This window comes from Puntigrus tetrazona, chromosome 6, assembly GCF_018831695.1.
Source record: "Puntigrus tetrazona isolate hp1 chromosome 6, ASM1883169v1, whole genome shotgun sequence".
Lineage (NCBI taxonomy): Eukaryota > Metazoa > Chordata > Actinopteri > Cypriniformes > Cyprinidae > Puntigrus > Puntigrus tetrazona.
Genome location: NC_056704.1, coordinates 12,393,899 through 12,412,138, shown reverse-complemented (window position 1 = coordinate 12,412,138; position 18,240 = coordinate 12,393,899). Strand labels below are relative to the sequence as shown.

General features: G+C 40.5%; 1 pseudogene; it reads right to left on the bottom strand.

Annotated features, from left to right (window-relative positions):
• Nucleotides 1-10,148: 10,148 nt before the first annotated feature.
• Nucleotides 10,149-11,048, bottom strand: LOC122347256 (annotated as a pseudogene).
• Nucleotides 11,049-18,240: the final 7,192 nt, after the last annotated feature.

The window sequence follows — 18,240 nt, the reverse complement described above, 5'->3', positions numbered from 1 at the left end:
AAGAGTGGACTTTTAGGGTAGGTTTAGGTTTAGTAGAGATAAGTTAAAATATAATTGCAATAGTTTCTCATAGTCATTATTTGGTATGTTTGTGAACCCATCAAAATAAAGGAGTGTTAGAAGTTATTAAGCAGAGAGTCTATTAATACTCTAATGGCGAGTTTGACATATAGTTGCAAAGTTACTTACGCATAATAGAGATGTCTAAAGTGGACTTTTTAAAATAAAGTGTTACCCAATTTTTATTTTGAGTGAACTTTTGAAAATTAGCATGTACTATGTATTAGCCTTTGCCTATTAGGAATTTGTTTATTTATGTATATGAGAAGAAGCCTTCTTAGCAGCCTACATCATTTTGTGATCCATATAATAAAATACAAATAAAATATAATAATAATTGAGATTTACTTACCTTAGTATTCTAAAAAAATTGAGGTTTTGTTTATAAATGTGATAGATTTAATGCTTATACAGGTTAGGAACAAGCTTGAGGGTGACAGAAAATAATTTTAAGGTTTAGATTGAGAGCTTTTGTTTATGACAAATTCATGTGAAACATCCTTTCAACTGAAAAACACATCTAGTTTTCACTTAAAAAGCTGAACTGAGCCAGCGTAAGATCACTGTGAACTGGACTCAGATCCACGTATTAAAAACACACATCGTCCTACACAAGCCCCGTCACTGCCAGGCTTTCAATACCCGACACAACCAAGGCAACAGGATCGTCAAAGGACACCGTGATTGGCTATAATCTGAGGCTTTTAGACCATTCGGTTTTAACGTTTACAGAGCGTATCAATAATAGGACTGTGGGTAAAACAAGAAAGCGAGGCCAGGACTCTGCATCGGAGTGACTGAGTGTCTGTTAATCTGCCAGGTCGATGAGATTCATATGGGCTAATGAGGCTGAATCATTTAAATGCAGCCTCTTAATGCGCTCAGGTGGTCTTAATTAAACCAGATTACTGTATTTCCTGCTCTCGTACTTGTCTTCAGTGGGCCAGTGGCAGTCCTTAAATTAGCAGGTTCTAAGATTGCATTTTTTTTTTTTTTTTTTACTGTTTCTCTTTTTCCGATGGCTTAAACAGTAAATATTTTCTGATCTGAGCAGTAGAGATAGAGCCCAGTATATTTGTAAACTATTTCTAAATCCTTCCAGAAAACAGATTAATTTAAGGTACTCCTAGTAGAAAAGCGCTAATTTGCTTTATCGCTGGTACTTTGCCAAGCATGTCTAAAGGCCTACAATTAGCTCCGAAATCCGCCACCGACGCAATTATCTCATACTTTTTGTTTAACTCACTACCGTCACATCCGGGATGATCTGCATGTGGCTTCTAGAACATAAACAGAGAGAGAGAAATAAATATATAATAAAGACAATAAGTGAGAGGAACAGGGAGTCTTAAAACATCAAAGACTTCGCTTATCTCTGTGGCATGTAAACAGTGAGTACCTTTCGCAGCATCAAAGAGCCTGTTTAATGATTCTATGAAGATTGCCACAGCGACAAGCATCCTGCACAAATAAAATTAACAAACATTTCTGTAGGGTCTGTTCAAAGGGGAAAGGAGCCCAATGTTTTTTTGTCCCGATAAGTGGTCTATACATCCCTTCTGCTCTTCCTGGGATTAGTCTAATCCAGTGAGAAGCGCGTGCCGGGTTCTGATTGAGTCAGTCACACGGTGCCCCTGAGGGGAACCTCCTGATAAGTGCCTTTACCTTTCACCTCCACAGCCCCACGCACACACCGCTCTAATCTCATTTGACCAGGAAGACATGCTCTGGCACGGGGAGCAGCGATTAGCATCCACTCAGCTTACATGCTCTCTCTCTCTCTCTCTCTCTTAGCACACATACGCGCAGTCCTCCCACAGGCCTGCAATCAGACGGACCACTACACCCTATCTGTGCCCAAAGAGAGAAAGCGTCTGGCAAACCGGTTTTAGGTCATTTTTGAATGACTCGCTTGATTTTATCTGGCGGAACCGATGAATGTGTGAACCGATTATGTGCACATAGGCAGTTCAAAGAACGACAAAACGCCTGAAGACCTTGAAAGGCACGTGCCACGGCACTGACCTAAACAAATAATTGCTACGTACAGTAAGCATTAAGGACACGATCTTCTTCAAACTAAAGGTGCTTAGAGGCTCTTTCAGAGCGATGTCAAAGAGAAGAAACATTTTGGTCCTACAAGTGAACCATTCAGTCAAAGGTTAGTTGAAGAACCATCTATTTCTTACCTTTTTATAATCTGAAGAACCTTCTTTTCATCAAACAGAAAGGTTCTTCAGATGTTAAAGGTTCTTTATGGAACCATTCAGACAAAAAAAGGTTCTTCTATGGCATCACGAAGCAGCTTTATTTAAAAGAAAAACGCTGATGTTGACAGTCGTCAATGGCTTTTCCACAGTATTTGTTTTACATACACCATGGAGGTCAACGGCTACCATCAACTACTTGGTTTCCAAAATTCTTTTCAACTTCTTCAAGTGAGCAAATGATGGCAGATTTTTTTATCCCCAAGCCTTTGAGAGCAAAAGAAGCATTTGAAATATCAATGACTCTCACTTCCAGGCCGAAATATTCTGGAGAAATTCCTCGTCTGGCCATCATAAACAGCTGTCTTGCTGAAACCGATTAATTGGACTGGCTTTTAAAAACACACTAATCTCTCTTGTCGCAGACTGATGCTGAGTTGATATAACTGCGAACAAAATTTAATTACATTTGATGTGCAGCCTGCAGGAGAAGTGCTCTATCTTTTCTACTCACCTGAGAGTGTCTGGGAAGCTAAGGTTATTTTTGGACATCACTTTCTTAGAAAGATACCTTTGTGAGAATCTTAATAAAGGTAACATTCTCTATTGTTCAAAGCAAACACTGTAGGCCTTGATCTTGTTGTACACAATCTTCCAGAGATAAATGATTCAATACAATTCTCATCTCATTCAGTCATTGTGATATATGCCATCATTAGAACTCTCCTGTTGGAATTTTGCTCGGGACGCCACAAATGTCTGTTTGAAAGCCTGTAATTACTTTCTTAAGCTTTTGATTCAAGCTGAGCTCTGAGAGTTTCCAGGGTCATTTGATTGCTGTGTGTTCCTGACAGGAGATCCAGGTGACTGGATCTGAACAGAGACAAGTGACATTTGGATTCACAAACCAGTCAACATGGGTCTCAGACCATTGACTGGGGTTTAGGTTTTCCATCAGGTAATATGCTGCAAAGGCGAAGGATGATTGACAGCTTGTCAACCTGCATGGCAGTGTGTGTCATAGAGCCCAATGTTGTCGATAGACAAGACAAGATCCTTTTTCGCTTCTGTTTAGAAACATCAGTAAATAATGAAGTCATTGGTATGAAAAAACGACACAGGCCATGATATGACAGATTAGTGCTTGTATGCCCGCGCATTTTTACATTTCTTATGATTTCATGGTGCGATTACATTGGTTGTATATGATGCATATGTGTGAACAAGGGGCCATACAATATTTGCATTAATCTACTAACTGTTGAAACATACTACTTTGTTATTTATGTGTACACTATTCATTAAAATAATCAGGTTCGATATTTAATATTTTACTTACAGTGGGCTGCATTTATTTGATCAAAAAAAAACTGGTTGCTTTCTATTTTAAGATATTTCAGAACGTAATTTTTCCTGTCTTATCCACCAAATGAATATATCAGAATGTTTTATGAACAATAAATCATTATAACGTGCAAATTTTAGTGTTCAAGAACTATGTATTATTATTATCAAAAGCATGATAATATTTTGTAATAATGCTGACACTTTCTCAAAAAGTATTTGTTTATGATTTTTCTTTCTAACAATGCAGTAATCTTTAATACACTACAACACCTTCATGCCTAACTTCACGCTACAGAATGTTACCTATTTTATTAAAATCCTTACATTACTTCATCTAATAAATCAACACTTTTAAAAAAAAAAATGCACTAATCATGGTAACCCCAATTTACTTTGGCGTAATTTGTGCCTTTAAAATGAAAATATCCATAAAGAAAGTGTTTGCTCTCACAACTCTTTGACAGACAACCTACAGAAACACACTCAGAGCCCAGAGGTGGTAGAAAGGATTATGATACCCTCTTTATGGCAACACATCTGCACCTGAAAGCTAAAACTGTGTAACTTAATACAACAACATAACTTAAAATGATTTTGAATCAGTAGCATATACTATATATATATATATATATATATATATATATATATACCACTCTGAGCAGTATTTACTGAGACACACACACACACACACACATTGTATTACATGCTATATTTGTGCATTATATCGTTCCTAATATGACTGTATGACTCTATGTCATCTTTATTCCCACCGCATAAAGAAAAGTGAAAATAAACCAGCGCTGACCTGACTTTTCTGGGCGTTAAAGTAGTTTCGATCCTGCAAAAACCTCTGTACTACTGTCAGCTAATGGAACATAAAGGATGCAAATTCAAAAGAAGATTGTAGATAAATAAACAGAAAAGTCCACATCCAAGAAAAGGTCAGGTATTTTACAGCTGACACTTGACTGTGTGCAGACTCTCAGACAAAACATTTGCTCTGTTCACAAAAGATACATGCAATGCTGCTTTAGGTTTTGGCCAAAACAAAGCGGTTTTATGGCACACTATAAATTTGCTACCAAGCTATTTAGCATACAAAGTTTAAAATCAGTAGTGTGCTATATAATCATCACATAGAAGCGCGATCAGATAAATGTCAGGCTGCAATGCTATCAGCTCACCAGCATTTGTAGTATCAATTTCTACCAAAAAAAAACTGATTCGGTAAGAAAAGCCTGAGTCTATAGAGCAGTTAATATAATCTTCAGGTTTGCTGTTATATCATTATCACGTCGCAGTAAATAGAATATAAACCTGGATAAATAACCTTATTTCTGAACTGTTTCCAGTTCTATTCTAGACCACAAAGCAGAAATACTGACATTGCACACCCAATTTTTTAAGTGTAGGCCTATATGAGGAAATAAAGCATCACATAAATCACTAGTGCTTATTGGTTTAAGGACCTTCTCGCTTGCTCACTCAACCCAAATATGAGAAATATTATATGTGTTAAATGGACATTAAGCCTACGAGAGATCAACAGTTGTTCAGTGCACCACACAAAAACGCTTAGAGCACAAATAACATTTATCACGTTAAATGTATAAACAAATTAATAAACACTCCAGAGGAAATTTCAGTTTTCATTTAAAAATATTACAGCATATTACATCGTTTGAACGTTTAATTAGCAAAATAACGTTTTATTGCATTCGTGAAATCTTTTTGTTACAGCATTTATGGATCCTGTTTATAACATCATCACACTGTAAAGGCTTTCGTTAAAAATATCGCTCTACTGTCCGTATCATTGTCTCCGTCCTTTAACCGAATCATTTCTATAATCTCTTCTGCGAGTTTCTAAATTTATTTTCCAGATTTTTCTTTTCTGCTAAAAAGCTGTTATTAGCGGGCAAGTCATTTTAAAATGAGCAACAAATGGGCTTATTCCTGTTTCTTCGTATTATTAATGCTGTTATTATTATTATACGTGACGTATAAAGCGTTACTTGTAACAAAACTACGCTGTAACGCTTAACACTGCAAGCTGTTACCAGACCAGAGCAGGATAGAAATGCGCTACAGGTAACAAGAAAGCGTCATGAAAGCGTCTCTTTTAATCTATAGTTTATAGAACAATCTGATGGGAATTAAGATGCGTGCTGGCTCTTAACACACGGCGTTTTTTCGCTTTCCTCTGGCCTTGACATCCAGTCCAGTCCAGTGTGACCTGCATACCTGCAAAAACTTTCCGTTGCAGAGGTCCTTTCACTTCACATTTGTTCCAGTATTATAGCCTTTAAGCTATGTATTTCTTGCATCGTACAGACAGATCAACGCACATTTGATATTGTGATATTTGACGTTGCTAACGGGTCTGCGTAGTGATTTCGCTTGTTTCTTATAGGTGCGTCGCGTGTACATTAAACCGTTCATAGCAGCGCAAAGTGCGCGTGTGTGTGTGTGTGTGAGAGAGAGAGAGAGAGAGAGAGAGAGATGCCACCCTCTCTCTTTGAATCAGTCGGAGGGTAAAGTCTCCAGTGTATATCACATTTTCCGACTGGACCCGCACATTAAACCACCGAGGCATGATTCCTTTTCTCTTCCATATTTCCTTATCAGCTCCTTCACCGTTTCATTTCTTTCACATGAGAATTCAGGGACCCCCAAATTCAAGGCCGGCGCTTCAAACAACAGCACTGCGGTTTACTTTTCTTCTGTCCAAATGCTATCCCAGATCCAATTTTAGATAGACGGGGCTTCGGCAATGATGCTTTAGGAGTTTCCTGAGAGAGAGAGACAATAGTTACAATTTTAAATGAGATCAGCGTTACACTAAACTCCAATATACTCGCAGCATTAAAACGCGCTGCATTATATCTCACTAAATTTGAATTGAGATAAGCACGTGTTTTGCTCCGTAAATGTGGCAATTATAACACAAATGAAATTCATAAACTGTATTGCTGTTCTGATATGCATTATATATTCGAAATACATTGTAATAAAAATAATTGCTTTGTAAATGTTAATAATAAACTAATCTAAAAAAACTAGTTTTGTTGCGTCCCTCCGTGCGCTGAGCCGAAACAGGCCTGGAAAATGAGCATGGCAAGATCCAGAGCAAGATATCCATAAGCTACGTATTAAAGCGAACACTGCGCCCGTGATTTCAGGGTGACATTAGGAGACACAATGCAAATGACCCATGGCATTCAATTAAAAGTGTCGTGTCCCCTCACTTTTGTTTCACGCGTTTTATATTTCCCACTGAAGTGTTCGAGAAAGAAAGCGCCTCGTGTCCCCTCTCGTCGAATTTTATCACCAAATGAAGCATATAAATGATCTGAAAGCACAGCCTGTCGCATTAAATTAAATAAAATAAAGAACAATTATCCTCTCTTTTTCTCTGATCTCCTGCTGAAAGGAGTCTTACATGAGATAAGGCAGATTGAATTCAGCCTCTCCGTTGAGCTCCAACAAAAACGTCTCGGCGAAGAGCTGCAGATTTAGGGCTCTGTAATTTCAAATCATAATTTTTACCTCTTATCCCCACCACCACCAGTTGGGTTCTGTTTGCGACGTTTTTTCCGCGGGAATGCTTGAGAAAATAGTTCAAAATGGCTGCGGCGATCACAGTTGATTAATAGCTGTGAAGGGCTCATAAATTAACATCTAATTACACCCACGTGCTCTAACTCAAACGTAAAGCCTCGGTTTGTCGTTCGTATTCGGGTCTCGTTGTGGTCGGTGATCTAGTTCCGTTTATCGTGCAACCTGTTAAAATAGGAAATGATTTTGTAGACACGTGCTGACCGGACGCTGAGCCGAATTCTCATTCTAAGTAAAAAAATTATATATATATATATATATATATATATATATATATATATATATATATATATATATATATATATATATATATATATGGGAGCTCATGTCTTGTTGTTTAAATAATCTGGTAATGCAAAATAACACGTTTCCGCGTTTCTTTAGAAGTGCTCCTTAAAGTTCCTAATTATCATCGTCCAATTTCAAAGTTGAATCTGCATGCTTTAGGGGCTGATGTAAAACTTGCTATTCGGTTCAATGGAGTATCACCCTAATTTACAGCGGCAGATAAGAGCACAGTCTGTCATAAAATCTGAGCCCTCCCTCCCCTTATATTGAATTGCACCTTGGGCAATAGTGCAGAATCGTGAATCTTAACTTCTTCCAGCATATGTTCCTGGCAGATAAGTAAACAATCTGGATGTGGAAATGAAAATTTAATTAATACAGTAATGCTATTACACCTCGGTGTGCAAATCCCATTCCCATCCCTGCGACAATAGACAAAAAGTACAGGCCAATTCCATCTCTCTGTTTGCAGCCCAAACCCAATTGTTCTGCGAGCTTGTTTCCTTTGGAGTGAATCTATTTCTCCATTCACGCGTCCGCTTTGGTTTCAGCGGCGCGCGTTTGTTTGTAATGCGGGAGAAGTTGTGTTGAATTGCTGCGTTAAACGGATATCGAACGGAATTGTGAAAGAGATATAGGGTGGCGGTTGCTCTGAACGAGTCCTAACGTGTTTGCTGTTCGGGGAGTCAGATTATTTTCATGGAAAAGAGCAATTAAACGGAAGCAAATGCAAAGCGGCATTTCAAAACATTGCACGTGTTAGCCTATTATTATTATTATTATCGTTATTAACAAAAACAAACAAAACCAGTCAGCATGAATTTTAGTGAGAGCGGATATTTTAGCAGGAGTAGTATCTGGAGCTTATTAAAAATATGCACAGGTTGGATGTTTATTTTTGCGGAAGAATTTAATGGGCGCGTGAAATCCACAAGCGACGTCGTAAATCACTTTTTTACATTAAGACTCGACGGAGGAGGCGTTAATTAGTTTGTTTTGAGAAACTTAGCGGCGTTCTTCTGCCCAGTACAGCGCCGGAACGATCTAAGCGGCGGAACAGGTGGAACAGGCGCGGAGTCCCCGAAGGGCGCAACGTCTCACGACACAACCACGCGTCAAAGTGCGCGGTCGCCTTGTTTCGAGACGTGACGCACCCTGAGCGCGAAAAAGTTTTTTACCCGAACGCAGCAAGGCGCGCGTGCTTGCAGAAAAACGCGCTAAGATTATAGAAGAAAGAAGAAGAAGAAAAAAAGACGAATGGAAAATTGAGACGGCAACGCAAACCCGGCAGCCAACCGGCAACCCGCGGCGGTCTTCTCCGGTGTGTCACAGCGCGTCCGTGGGCGCCTGACGCTTTGCCCGATTGTTTTTATTGGAAATTGTTTTGTAATAGTAAATGACACGGCTCGTACTCGTACCACCCCCTTCTTCAGTCCAATTTCCATCCTATTGTGGGTCTCTCGGGTAAATCACAATTCGCGTTCGCCCTCGGTTTCCTAAAGCGTCCCCGTACAGTAATTGTTTCGCCATTTAATTTGGGAGCCGGCGGTCCCTGTGGAGCAGCCGGGAACGCCACGCGCTGACAGGGTTCATCTCAAACCTGTGCCGAAAAGCCAGATGGATTATAAGACGGCGTCCTCCGACACGTTTGGCTATTTAAGCAGAGCCGATTGAGGAAGATAATTATTGCACATATCCGAATCGGGATCAATTTTAGTTTTATATTTAGCGTTCAAGGCCCCGCGCCGTTCTCTCGGCCAGGCAAAGCAAAAACAAAAAAATCACCATGTTTAAATGCACAAATAAAAATATAGCTGGAAGAGTAAAAGAGTATAAAACGCACCGTACTTAGTGCTGACATGCCTGTTATACCCTTATGGCAAGACCGTATTGGAGCATAGCAAAACAAAAAGAAGATTCATAAATAGTTTAAACAGGCAATGTAACAAGGATTATGAATTTTTAAGACAGATTGTCTTTATTCAAATGTCTTTGCTCGGCAAATGAACAAAGAATCGAGGTATCACCCCTTTTAGATACATTTTCCTTTCCATTAACATGACAGGATTTAAGTTACCATCGCAGATAAAAATACAACATGGACTGCTTCGCTTCAAACTTTTAAGTTTCTTCTCAAATCAAATGAACGAGTGACTATCACTGAACCACAGGAGGAAAAAAAATGTCCGAACGAAAATATTGAAGGATAAGAATTTTTTTCTTTCATTTGATATTTTAAATAAGACCGTCTACTTTATAGGTGCCGGTTTAATCATTATAAACAGTATAACCGTATAATCTATTAAACGCTGAATTTCTCACTTTGAAACCCTTAAAGTCGTATCATTTGAATTTCAGAGTGCTGAAAAGAAAGGTAAATACAACAGGCTGTACAAGAAACATGAATCCTAAACCGTTAGCTGTGCAAATCAAAGTCATTCAAATAATAATAATAATAATAATAATAATAATAATATGATGAGAAGAACAATTATATTAAGCGTTGAAACAAAAAGTAGCATTATTATAGCATCAAATTGTACATAATAAATAAAATTAAAGGCATCCAAATCCGGTAGCCATAATAATAAACGTTTGAACATTTACATTTCTTACAGTTCTGGCACCTGCCTTACATCTATTCCGAGATCCGAGCTGGGATCCGAGGAACCTCTCGTAGATGGTGAAAAGTTCATGTCCACGCGGCCTCAGTATAAATGTCTTGCTCATTCCTCTCTTCTTACGTACATGCATTGCTGTATTCAAGTTTTCAAAAGAGGAGACCGTTTGTTTGTTTTTTAGCGGTGGAGTCACATAGCAGCGGCGTGTGCTGATGAGTACGGGTCAATCCCACTCTTGGTCATACCTCGGGAACAGTATGTAGGCAACAGGCGGCTGTAAACTCGACGCCGACCATGCGGTGCAGTTACACGCACCACGTACCCGGGTTTGTGGGCGACGGGTGGGTGTGGGTGTGCTGGCTGGGGGCAGCCCAGGCTCCTGAATGCGCCGTTCTGGTATCCCAGAGATGATGCGTAAGGTAAAGTGCTGGTGGCCAACGTGGGGCATCTCTGTCATCTTCTGGATAGCGCTGAGCTGAACTGGCTCCGGCCGAGGAAGGAGTAAGGGGCTGATGTGGGAGGCAGGAAACGCGCGGGCTTTTTCCGAGGAACCTAAGAGCGAGTCCGTGGCGGAGACCGGAAGTCCTTTCAGGTGATCCGTGTCGCCCAGGTAGGGCAGAGGAAACACATACCTGTCCTTCTTGAGGAGGTTCTGGGCTTGCGCCTGGGTCTGTATTTGTAGTCTGGGTGTTCTTTCATGTGTTGAGCCTCAGCCTTTCCTTTGGCCTCGTCGATGTACGGTCGCTTCTCGGATTCAGAGAGGCAGCTTCCACTCGGCGCCGAGTCTTTTGCTTATTTCTGAATTGTGCATTTTGGGATTTTCTTGAGCCATTTTCCTCCTCTGGCCTTCTGACCAGACCATGAAGGCGTTCATGGGTCTCTTGATGTGATCTACCGGCTTTGACATTTTTACGGTTCCTGTTAAAATAACAACAAAAAAAAGTTCTTCGACCAACCAAGAGAAAATAGTATTCACCTGTCCTGCCGACAGACACGGATCATGCCACTTCTGGAAAGCCGGAGGAGTAGGAAAACGGCATCAATGGGGGGGAAAATCCACTAATTCTTCCGCGTTCGTCGCAAAGTTGAAAGATGTCTCTTCTTCGAAACGACGCTATTTGGCTGAGAGAAGAACAGCCACGCGCGCCACAAAATCCAGCGCGGCAAAGCGAAGTTTCCGCGATCTGTTTGCGCGCTTCTTTTTTTTTTTCTCTCGGAGGATTCTCGCCCCGCGAAGCACCTGGCTGGGAAATGAGGAGAAGCGCGTGAATGAGAGCCAAAAGCGGTGAAGTTCAAAGGCTGGGCTGGTTCGCTCTGCACGCGATCTGACATAATCGCAGGGCGTTCACGCGCCAACCTGAGCGCCCAATCAGCTCTGAGAAAGCCACATAATACCTACCAAAATATGTATATTACAACACAAACAAAGATCGGGGAGGAAAAGGAGGTGACTCTCTTCCCCTTCCCCAATCCATTTAGTTGAAGGTCTACAAACACAGACCTTCAACCTTTTGTAATAAAACCTGACATCTACCAGCGTCAATCCTTCAGAGACGACAGATGCCTGAAGAATAGACAAATTCTTATTTTAAACATCGCTGTCCTCACGCGAACACTGTTCCGCGCGCGCGCTTAAGCTTAAGCTTCATTTAGGTATTTCGATTTACGTCTACTTTTTGTTCAAATTAATTGTGATTCTTTTTTTTTTTTTTTTTTTTTTTTTTTTTACAACCGGTTTGTTTTTATTTATTCTTTTAAGATAACACAGGCTACGCATTGCAAGTCCAATTATCAAAACCCCATCGCGCAAATACCGAAATGCCTAAAACAAGAGAAACGACGAAAAGACGAACAGAGTTAAAGATATCCGTAAACGCGCGCGCTTGTTCTGAGGCAGTGGCCCCCCCGAGGCCAATATTTCCTAAATGAGAACAATTGTCCAAAACTCTCCCGGGACAGGCTGGGTAGGGGGCTTGCACCTGTTTTGCTGCTGTAATCTCACATGTGTAGAACATGCCCATGGACCCTCTCTGAATGGTAACATACCCACGCAAATTTGGCATTGTAGAAACACAATAGAATCATGCTCATAGAATCATTACATGCCACAAATAATGAAACGCAAATGAAAACTCCTTGCGCCGGGTGACGCGCTTTGTTTCCGCGCCTCGTTAATATTTCCAACAGATATTTTTTTGCGCGAAAAGATCTATTAAATGATTCAGGTGTCGCGTCGTTGCTTTAAAAACGTTAGATTCAGGGTCAGAGTAAAGTTGCTTAATTATTTCCAGTAAAGCGTATTTTACATCGAAGCTGCAGGTTAATTACTCTTGTCTTTCTCCTGATCTCTGTCTCTCTCTTTTTTTTTTTCTTTAACGTGCGACAAATACACTTGTGGAATGCGTTTATGATTGTCAAAATCCACCCGGATGTGTGAACAGAAGTATTAGGATACTAATTCAAGGTGATGTTTTGTGCTGAGGTGTGCGCGCACCAAAACCTTTAACATGCAAATGCGAGCGTTTAAAAAGATCAGGGTCTTAATGAGCCCGGGGCGAGGAGCTTGATATATGAGAGGCACGGGTGTAATTATTAAGTGAAATGTATAAGATATGTGATATCTCGTGGAGAGGCTGCTCAAGCGTGACATGAGGGATCTGTCTGTAATTCTAGCACGCGAACATATATTGTTTCTGTCTTATTACACGATACAGAGGTATTTCAAAACATGCAGGTATCAATCTAAATGGCGAGAGATAAATGCCGTGCGCGTACACGCGTTCTAGTAAGCGTTCGTTTACTTAATTATTTATTTTATTTTTGCTAATTTATCGGTTTCTCCTTTATTTTGCGCGTGGAACTCTTTTTCTCCAAAGCGTCTAATACCTCTCAAAGCTTTGTTTTCGGACCGACGAGGGGTATTCGTAATTGCTATATTTATTTATGAACATTTATACCTGTTTATCATAATTATCATTCGTATTCGCTCACTTCTGCTCTTTCAAGGTCACACGATAGTTGAATATCAGCAGATGTATTGATTTTTAGATCACAGGCATATATGCAGGATTCAGTCTCGTAGCTTGTAGGGAAATTTTTTTATTTTTAGCCTTATTCATATTTTTCATTTTTTAAATATGCGTGCTACTTTGCGTAACTTTATTTTGAAACAATGCATGCGATGTACGCAAATGAAGTTAGCTGACTTTTATTATCCATGCCATATCTTCCGACAGAAATAAAAACAGCCGTTGTCTTTCAATATTATTTAGTGATCGTAAACCGTGGACTTATATATAACTTTTTTTTCAATTAAGCTAAACCCATGTGTATATAAATCCTCAATGAGGCGCTGATGGTAAATGCATCTGGAGAGCATGAAGTGTGTTTCTTAGTAGTGCCGGCTCGATATCCATCAAGCTTTACTGTTCCACCGCCTTCTCAGCCTCCCTCTCCATTTCAGAGCACAGCCGAGAGCAGTGCAGCTTGAAATCCGGAGAACACCAGCCTGATAGAAACAGAAATTACAACGGGAATTAACAGAAATTATTGGCACGCGGCATTTGACATAGAGATGATGTACTCAAAGCCAAATGAAGTGAGATTTGTGAAATCAAGCATGCTGAGGCGCGCGCGTCATTAAATGGAAGCTCGTCATAATGGAGGAGATGTTTCGCGTGCGTACCGTGGATCTCTCACGCGCGCAAATTGAACTGCTCGCGCCTCTTTTACGCGCTTACCGAGGACTTTAGCGTGCCACCGACGCATGCAAATGTGTGCGTGTGTAGCCGTGTTTTAGCGCGTGTAACGTAAAGCACGATAAGTGTTATTTTTACTCATATTCACTGAAATCGCTTCTTTAACTACCTATACTTGTAATATTGCGATATTATCACGCATCGGTACGCTACTGACTTGCTCAGAGAACTGTTACTTTAAAAGTGTATCACCCCAAGCATTTGCAGAGAGTGAGAGGCGCAAAGGCAGCTTGAGGTACGTACTTAACAAAAGAAAAAAGAAAAAGCCCCAGTCTGCGTAAAGCCAAAAGTTGACCTGAACAGTATTTTTTCTATCTCATCTCTCTCTGATCGACCTGCTGTATCGAAACTTTTTTTCCTTTTTTCTCTTTTTGTTAGCATTACCCATCTACCGAAAAGACAAACGAATTAACTTAAACCTCTCGCAAGACCCCCCATCAATAACTTTATTAAATAAATAAACGATAGGTTGCTATAACCTAACCACCCGATTTAATTCTTCATGAGCCCAAGGTGACCAGTCTTTATTATTTATATATTGCTTATCTGCAAACGAAACGTTTTTACTAATCTCGGCTCTCGAACGACGACACGTTTCGAGTGGCCGCGACCGGCTTTGGAACACGGACGAATGGATATCAGAGTGGCGTTGAGTGAAAAGAGGTCAACTCAATAACAACACTTCCACGGAACACAGCAAAACAATTCGGTTTCGTCTGAGCTGGATGTGGTCGTCCCTGGTTTTTCTCGGAATCGGCGGGAACGCTGTATAATCCCACGTGCTCCGACCCCACGTTTCACACGGGGTTCACGAGACGGATACGGTGGTACAGTAGCTGTCCATGGTGCTGAAAGCGCTAAGCGGCTTTTTCCACCGCAATGCTAACTCGCGGTCCCACTCCAGGACTCCTCGCAAACCCGTGTTGACATTTCAATGCTTTTTTATTCTTTTTACATCCCATTTGCTGCTGTGATTCTGCTCGCATGATGCTGCAATAGATGTTTTCCACTCTGAGAATTTGGAAGTGCGCTCTTGCCAAAAAAACCTCTGCGACTGTGTTGCATGTTGTTTTCTAAGCCAATATTCACCCTTTAGGAATTATCTTGGTAAGTTAAGTTCTGTGCGTAACGTCGCGGGTTCAACAGCGGAAATGGGAGCGTGTTTACAACGGAAATGCTCTCAAGTATACAAAGCGCATGAAGAGCATTTCAAAATGTCTGACCTGGTGGGAATACAGACGTTATTCAAGAGCAGACTGAATCCCTCTTTTTGCCTGGTCGTCACCTCATATGCAGCTGAGAAATTTGATTCAATGAAGTCTTAAAGGTGACGGTATCATGATAAAACTACTTTAAAGGGCCACCAGCGGGTTTAAAGGTCAGGTTACTAGTATTTACTACCATAGTTCAGAAAAAGGAATAATCGTGTGTATGTGTTTTTTTCCTATTAATGACAGAGGTTGCCTACTGTAATTGACAGTTACATGGCAGCAGTGAAGAACTCAATGAAGTAACCAGCATTTAAAATGAACTGTTTACATTGGCAAATTATATACTTAAAGACCACCGGCACTTACCAAAATGAACTGAATTATAATGTTCCCTCCCTTAGGGCTGCTATGTCAGCCAATTATATAGACAGACAGTAATGGAAGTAAAGTTGTTTTGGCATGTTTTGAGTCAACACTAAGCAAACCCCCGATGACCTCCAGCAACTTTTCACTCCGGCTGCCAGTCTGAAAGGTAAAATTCAGAAAATTCTATCCATTATGAGACAGTGGGTTGAAAAGTGGAGTATTGCCTCAACTCCCCCCCACCTCAAATTCCATCTCCCTCCCCCAGCCTGCTTCCCTCCTCACAGACTGACATTATTTCGCATATTCAAATTGCCAGTGTTTGTTCTGGCCGTGGCTCTTGGCTCCCATTTCTCTCCAGTGTGGAAATTGATTTTAGTCAGCTGTCACAGCCAGCATTTTTCTGGAACCTCTGCAAAATATATATTTACAAAAAATCTGTTTGGTTTGGAGAAATTTCATTAGCCCACGCATTCATCCCGGCCCCTTTGGAGCGGCCATAGGAGTGATGAGCATTATGCTATTTTGGGAAAATGGTGAAAGACGAGCCGTGTCGATGCCTCGAGATTGGGCCACGTGTCTGGGAAAGTGTCCAGCCTCGGCCAGGCCCGGTCCATCTTCAGCTGTTTACGTATCTGTTTCCTCTTCTTCATTCTCTCCCCGTATCAATCTGCGACATCAATAGCTGGGACCAAGCCCTAATCAAAACTGAAATGAGCATCGGGTGAAACGTATGACCGACGGAGACATATAAAATTGACAATTCTCGTGGCCAAATCTTTTACAATATGATATTTCATGAAGGAGCCCAATAAGGGCCCCTTGAGAATCCCATGCCTTGTGCAAAGGGCAGAGTTAATGAAAAGGAAAGACAGAGACCAATGATTGAATGAAATAAAACAGAATGGAAATTAAAAGAGGTTCAAGGCATTGGTTGATAATGAAAGGAGGAGGGTAATGCTTCAGAGACACAGAAGCAAGCATCGCACAATCATACAATACAATTAGGATTAAAGGGCCAGGCACAGATAACAGGAGATAGGGATGAATTATCACCCAAAAAGAGAAATGGGGCCTCTTCTCTGACCTTCATTAAGAGGAAGAAAGGCTCGCTGACGGCTGGGATGACTTGCGGCACACTTTCAGCTTCATGATTGGTAATTGTGACTGGAAGAGTTCCTGCTAGATCGGCCTCTTGAGGAAGGATATGGAAAATAAAGGGCTAGATAAATAAATAAAAAATACATAATAACGCTATTCAAAACCAGAGACGCCGGTGTCACCGTTTTAATCAGCGTCATTTTTGTTCGTCCTCCTTTGGCCATATTTGCATGGATAATTATAGGGATAGTTCTGCCAAAAATAAAAGTTCGAACATTATTTATTAACCCTCATATCGTTTTTAATGCATGAAAATTTCGGTTGCAATGACAGACAAAAATGATAGCTGAAAGTCAAATGGGTTTTCAGAAATGCGTATTGTGTGTAAACTCTCAAGTAAAGTTGGAGTGAAGGAGATGAAGAGCATTTTGGGGAAAAAAAATGACCCTAAACGAACTTAAAACAAGCTGCAAGATAAGCTGTATTACTGTGTAAAATGCATCGTTGAATTAACGCTGAATGCAGCACTGAAGGAATGAATAACCCTGATGCTAACAAACTCAGATTATCTATAATTTCTATGATCCTTTCAATACAAATAAACATCATACAAACCCTGACATTCTGCTTTTCTTTTCCAGACACTAGTAGTGACATGCACGGTTTAAAAGAAGAACACAATACGAGCAAGCATCTTAGTAACAACTCTCTGCACCAAGGTACACAGAGAGAGAGAGAGAGAGAGAGAGAGAAAGAGAAAGCAAAAAGAAAACCAAAAGGGCAATGATAAAAGAGAGTCAATTAAAAGATCTGAATGCCTTTGAATGCAGAAAAATTGATTTAGATGAAACCGGAATAATAAACATTGGTACTGGGTGTTGATTGATTCTTTTTATTGGGAGGGGGATCTGTTATTGCATTGTGAGATATCAGTTCTCCTTTTCCTTTACACTTTGTGATTCTCAATGGAGCAGCAGTTCAAAAGACAATTCTATTTGGCTTCCTATTAGAACTGCGCCTGGAAGAAGCTTTTTCAGATCGTTCGCTTTTGAATCAGTTTAAAGTGCTCCCGTGTGTTTGTTGGAGATGAAAAACCGCTATGTTCTAAAAGCCTGTTTATTAACTTTTTTTGGGTGCATTAATAAGAGCCAGTCGGAATGTTGTTATTTCTTAAGAGTGGTCGCAGAGTTATGGCTTTTACCAACATCCGCATCCTAAAAATATATATCGTTGACCAACAATTTAGCAAGTTTATGCAGATGCAGTTTCTAGCCAGATGCGCTTTTTGCACTCAGCTTTGCGGGGGACGCGTTTATTCGCACCGAACAAAAGTTCTAGTCGCTGCAAATTATTCCAGGTTGGAACGGCGCTCAGGGATCCTGCATCCTCTGAACGTTCGAATCTATTTGAAATCACTACGCGCCTCTCATCCCCTCTCTCTTCTTCGCTTTTGAATATAATAGCTATAGTAGGCTCTCAAACAAAAGGGCTTTATCAGAGACTCCTAATGTCAGCCCCACAGCCCCTCTCTCATGGCCACCAACTCCTTCCTCTCTATTCTCATTCATTTATTCCACTGTATGTGGAAATAGGCTGGCCAACAATTAATTTCAGAGTGAATTCAGGCAGGATCTATTACCCTCACTGCCTCCATTGCTCTAATGGA